Source organism: Pseudochaenichthys georgianus, chromosome 6, assembly GCF_902827115.2.
Source record: "Pseudochaenichthys georgianus chromosome 6, fPseGeo1.2, whole genome shotgun sequence".
Lineage (NCBI taxonomy): Eukaryota > Metazoa > Chordata > Actinopteri > Perciformes > Channichthyidae > Pseudochaenichthys > Pseudochaenichthys georgianus.
Genome location: NC_047508.1, coordinates 36,569,357 through 36,575,493, shown reverse-complemented (window position 1 = coordinate 36,575,493; position 6,137 = coordinate 36,569,357).

Genomic DNA, 6,137 nt, shown 5'->3' with positions numbered 1-6,137 from the left:
TTGGTGCAGCAACAGTTAACATTGTCACTGCCACCAAGAGAAATACCAACCTTTGATGGAGATCCTTTGGAGTATAGTGCATTCATACGAGCATTTGAACATGGAGTGGAACCAAAGACTGCTACCAATGTTGATTGCCTATACTTTTTGGAACAATACACCAAGGGACAACCCAAAGAACTGGTTAAAAGCTGTCAACACATGCCACCCGACAGGGGATACCAAAGAGCAAAGACACTTTTGAGAGAACGCTTTGGAAATCAACAAATAATAGCCACTGCATACATGGAGCAAGCGCTTGGATGGACACCAGTGAAAGCAGAGGATGCTAAAGCTTTGCAAGCTTTTTCTTTGTTTCTCCGTGTTTGCTGCAATGCCATGGAGGACATAAGCTACATGTCAGAGATGAATATGCCAACTAACATGCGGGCGATGATCTTAAAGTTGCCCTATAAAATGAGGGAAAGATGGAGAAACCTTGCTTACGAGCTACAGGAGAGGCAACATCGTCAAGCAAGTTTCAGCGATATTGTCAAGTTTGTTGAGCGACAAGTATGTATTGCCTCTGATCCACTGTTTGGAAACATTCAAGACACGTCCATCTCTTCACCAAAATACATAAGTGGAAACAACATATCCCAGCCTCGCAGCCGCCAGAAAGGAAGCAGTTTTGCTACTTCTGTTGAAGCTGTCAATCGTGGAACTGCACCTGAAAGGCAAAAGGAGAATAGCCTACCGTATAGGCCAAGAAGGATATCTTGTCTGCTGTGTGAAGAGGATCACAAGTTGGAGATGTGCTACAAAATGGAGAGGATGATGCACACAGAGAAAATTAGTTTTCTGAAAGAAAAGGGTGCTTGTTTTGGTTGTTTAGCTGTTGGACACATGAGTAAGGACTGCCGCAGCCGCCTGTACTGCCAAGTGTGTGATTTAAAACATCCCACTATCCTCCACATCCATTCACAGAGAAAGGAAGTCTCATCAGAGGACATACAGCACGAAACATCAACAGAGGATCACAAAGTTTCTACCAAAACATGTGGCCATATTGGGGTTGGAGGACAGGAGTGTGCCTTGCCCATTGTGCCCATTCAGATCAAGGCTACAAACGGCAGCACAGTGATACACACTTATGCCTTCCTAGATCCTGGTAGCACGGCCACCTTTTGCTCAGAGCGACTGATGAGGGAGCTTAAGATGACAGGAAGAAAATCCAAATTCCTGTTGAGAACAATGAATCAGGAAAAGCTTGTGGGTAGTCACATCATTTCTGGGTTGGAGGTGGCTGCACTCAACAGTAACAATTACTATGAGCTACCTGATGTGTTCACACAAACTGTAATGCCTGTGACTCGTGACAACATTCCAAAACAGGAAGAGTTAAGTGCATGGCCCCACTTAAACTCTGTGAAACTTCCTGTCATTAACGCTGACGTGGAGCTGCTAATTGGAGCTAATGTCTCAAAACTCATGGAACCATGGGAGGTGGTGAACAGCAATGATGATGGACCTTATGCTGTCAGAACCCTGCTAGGGTGGGTTGTCAATGGACTGCTGAGAGGAGACCGCCAAATTGTAAACAGCTGTCCCACCATTGCAGTCAATCACATATCATTGACCAGCTTGGAGGAACTGCTGGTAAAGCAATACAACCACGACTTCAATGAGAGATCAGTTGACGAACAGCCAGAAATGTCCAGAGAAGATGTTCCGCCAACCTCACTGATGGACATTACAGTCTGAAACTACCTTTCAGAGAAGAGAAAGTTTCAATGCCAAACAATCGTCATGTTGCTGAGCAAAGGGCTCTGTGTCTTAAAAGGAAAGTCAAGAAAAATGCAACATTTAACGAGGAGTATGTCAACTTTCTGGGCGCTGTCATACAAAAGGGCTATGCAGAAAGAGTGCCTGAACAGCAACTGGAAGACACAGAGGTCAAAGGTGAGGCGACGGTGAACGCCATCATTGTCAAGGATGGACAGACTACAACAAACCACATGATAAGGAGTATGGGAGAGGATCATTCGTATGGTCAGAAAGGAAAACCTGATACCTCCTGGACTGTTTGAGAGAGGCGACCTGTACACCAAACAACGTTGGAAGCAAGCTCAGTTCCTGGCAGATCTCTTTTGGCGCAGATGGATCTGGGAGTACTTGCCACTGTTACAGGAACGTCAACGGTGGACAAAGGAGAAGAGGAGTTTCGTCACAGGAGACATCGTCATCATTGCAGACTCTACTGCTCCCCGTGGATCTTGGTTGCTAGGGAAAATACTGCAGACTTTTCCTGACGCACATGGACTGGTGCGGTCTGTTAAAATCCAGACAAAATGCAGTATACTGGAACGACCAGTCACCAAGATCTGTCTTCTCCAGGAAGCTGAATGAATAGCTGACATAGATCCCTATGTTCGGATTACTTTTTCCTTTTTTCGGGACCCTTTTTGACTGACAGTATGGACTGAGACACTCGTGCTCTTTATTAATAATTGACTCCACTAGTGTTTTGGTGTAATTGTCACTTTATTATACAGTCACAATTAGGGGCCGGTGTGTTGGAGCCAATTTGTGTGTGTGTGTGAACGCGTCATCTAATCTGCGCACCTGGGAGCACGGGAGGTAATCAAGATATATGTGGGCACAGGTGATCAGTGGGGATGAGAGGTTAGAGAGGAAGCCACACGTTTTTCAACCGTGTTGACCGTGTTGACAGTGTGCGTGATTGTGATATGTTAACCAAGATTTTAGATAGGCCTAAAAGAACCTTTTAACATTTTATAAAGAAATAAAGCATTACAAATTACGTCATGGTGGACCTCATCCTTCACCACAACACGCGTTGGGAACTCTGGCTGCTAACCTCCATGAGTGGCTTTGTTTTGATGAGCGATCGCCGCTACACACACAATACATCTCCTTGCAGTATCAACACTAATTCAGCTGACTTTTATATTTGATCTAATTGGTAGATAGGCTGTATTTACACCATAAAGGTGCACAGCTGATATAAAGGGACACCTAGTGGTTAAAGCATGTCATTGAATTTCATTATTTTTATTATTAGATATTAATAGGATCCTTATAAAGTATATTCATTACTCGTTATTCTCTACTAATAGTTAATTAAAGACTGTATATAATGACTATTTTGCACATCCCTTTCAAGATTTCAAGATTTTCTAAGGTTTATTGACATATCATATAGGCCTACACAACTGTGGTGTAGTTCTGCACTGAATGAAAAACTTGGGTCGCAGGTTCCTCAACAGTGCATTACAAGACATCTATCAATATGTGTGCATACCTCCAGCAATGTTAACTATGTTGAAGCACTTATTTTAACTGATATTATACATAATGTATTATACTCTTATAAGATGTATGCAGATATTTCATCTCCGGCCTTGTCAGGTATTGAACAATCAATAAATAAAGAACACAGAATTGTTAAATATAAAACACAGAATTTGTGTGATTATACTAAATGATATACAAATAAACACCACTGCATTACAACTGTTACACATGCTGATGTAACGCAAATGTTCCAACTTGGGATAAATAAAGTATATCTTATCTTAAGCTGATCGATGGCTACTGCCATATTTGCAAAATGTGCCTCTGAACCTTGACAAGTGCATGTTTCAGGCTTATCAATTAATGTAATGTAATGTAATGTTATCAATGAACAAGAGGAGGGGTCACAAACATAAGACCAGCTGTTAAATAAAGCTCTTCTGACCTTAGCTGGCATGTGTGTATATATATTAATGCTGCCCATTATGGGCACGAGCAATTTTCACCCATTTATTAATTTATGTGAGTGTTTCCTATCCCCTAAACCTCCAGGGATGTACACAGTTTAATACTGGCAACTTCTTATTATGGGAAATACGAAAACGTCTTTTAAAACTACAACTCCCAGTAGAGACGTGCCATAGAGAACATGTTGCGAAACAGAATAGCCAGCATGTGTAGTTCTGGGAACGGGGTGGGGGAGGGGGGGACGGGGTGGACCCGTTCAAATCCAGTTTTGAACAGTCTGCCGTGGTTCCATCCCATTTCAAGTGCTGTTCGAGGCTCGGTAACCCTCGGAGCACACTCTCCAATCACAGAGCTTGAGGACTATCACGGGGTTTGTCAAACAGAGCACATGGTGTAGTCCAAACGATAGCTGGGGATTCTGGGTAGTGTAGTGTCTTCTGCCATCCTTTACTCCGAAAAAAGATGTGTTTCTCCGAATCGAAGGGGAAAAATACAAAAGCATTGCACACAATTTAAACCAATCAATGTTGTGTAATTAACAAGGATAATCTGGTGTTTTTTAGTCGATGAGTAGTGCAGATATCACTGTAAAATCAATCGACAGTAAGAGGAATACTTACTTCCGGGTGTACAATTCTCCGTTATCCAATGAGAATGGACGCTCTCATTGCCTTTAAGGGCAGTCGACACAAATGAATGCCGTGCTTCCATGAGCGTCCATAGAAGCATATGGACATCCCGGAAAGCTGAACATGGATGCTAAGGGCCCCCCCCCTTGCGTTGAAAATGGACTCTAAGGCCCCCCCCCTTGCGTTAGAAAAAGCCGGCAGGGGACTTGACATAACGTCAACATAGGCCGACCTGGGAGTGAGGATGTGTTGTCCAACCATGTGATTACAATTTAAAATGAATGTCTCTTCAATACTTTTAGGGGATAATATCTAATAAAACCATGTTGCTAAAAACTGTATTACTTGCACACTGTTCAAAGCTACCATTGAAGAATATCCTTGTAGGGCATTAATAACTTTACAATGTTCTCACCTCTGCCTTCTCTTTAGATAATGGAGCCGATTCATCACTCGAGACTGCAGACATTCAGCCACTGTCTCCCTCTGTTCCTGTTCCTCCCGCCCTGAGAGATGGAGAGAGTTACCATGTCTTCATTAGCTACAGCAGCACTGACTACCAGTGGACCCACTGCCTCATCGACCAGCTGGAGGCCTGCGGCCTGCAGGTCTGCTACCATGATCGAGACTTCTTTCCCGGCCGCACCGTGTTTTGGAAAACATGTCCGACTGCATCCAGGAGAGCCAGAAGGTCCTGCTGGTTCTCAGCCCAGAGTTTGTGAGGAGCCGCTGGTGTCTCCTGGAGGCCAACATGTCTTTGTTCAGAGACTGCCTGGAGAGGAAGCCCATCGTCCCAGTGCTGCTGGAGCCAGGAGTCTCCGTTCCTCTCCACCTCTGCCACCTCACCTACCTGGAGGCCAGCGACCCCGACTTCAAGAATAAGCTGCTCAAGGTGCTCTGCACCCCCAACCAGCAGCTTCAAGGGTCCACTGTGCTGCCCTTCCATCCTCCCTCCATCTACAACGGGAAGGCCCTGCAGCCGCTGGATGCTGTAAATGAAGACAGTGTCAGTAAATGGGATTGTGGTCAGTTCAGTGACATGGAGGTACCAGACCAGCTGCGCCTGATCATCGAGGACCAAGAGAAGTACAGAAAGGCTGTGAGGATGATCAACAGTGTCTCTCAAAATAAAGTTTGGTTCCGCCCTGTTTGGGTTAGAGTATTAATTTACATTATTGGCATCCTATTTTTTTTGTTGGTGGCTATATTTAATATATTTTTAATGATCATATTTCCAAAAGTCGTTTCAAAGGTACTCACAGAGTCTGTTGTTGCATATGTGCTCTTAAATTGTAGTTTTTCCTTTGTTCCATTGGGATTGATTATTCATATCTGTCTCTGGATGAATGATGATGAAAAGTACATAGTGAGGGAAATGAAAAAAGCTATTGGCCAGGCAAACATCATCCTCTCTGAGGAGAAAGTGTTAATGGGTCGTCGGTCCAACTCAAAAATCTCTCTGGTGTATGTTTCTCTGGAACGCTGCAAACATGAGTTTTCAGAAACGTTTTCTGATCAGGTTTGTGCTGAGGATTTGTTTCAAAGAGCTCTGCTGTACTTCTCATCAGGTTACGCCTGCTGCCTTGCTCAAAGACACTTCCCCTTTCCTCAGCCCAGCTCCATCGGTCACCTGGAGGGAGGGGTGTGTTTCTGTCAGTATGTGTCCCAGCAGCTGAGTGTGGACCAATGGGAGTAGCAGTGTCCACATGTGTGACCTAACTATTTAATAATAACTGGATCATC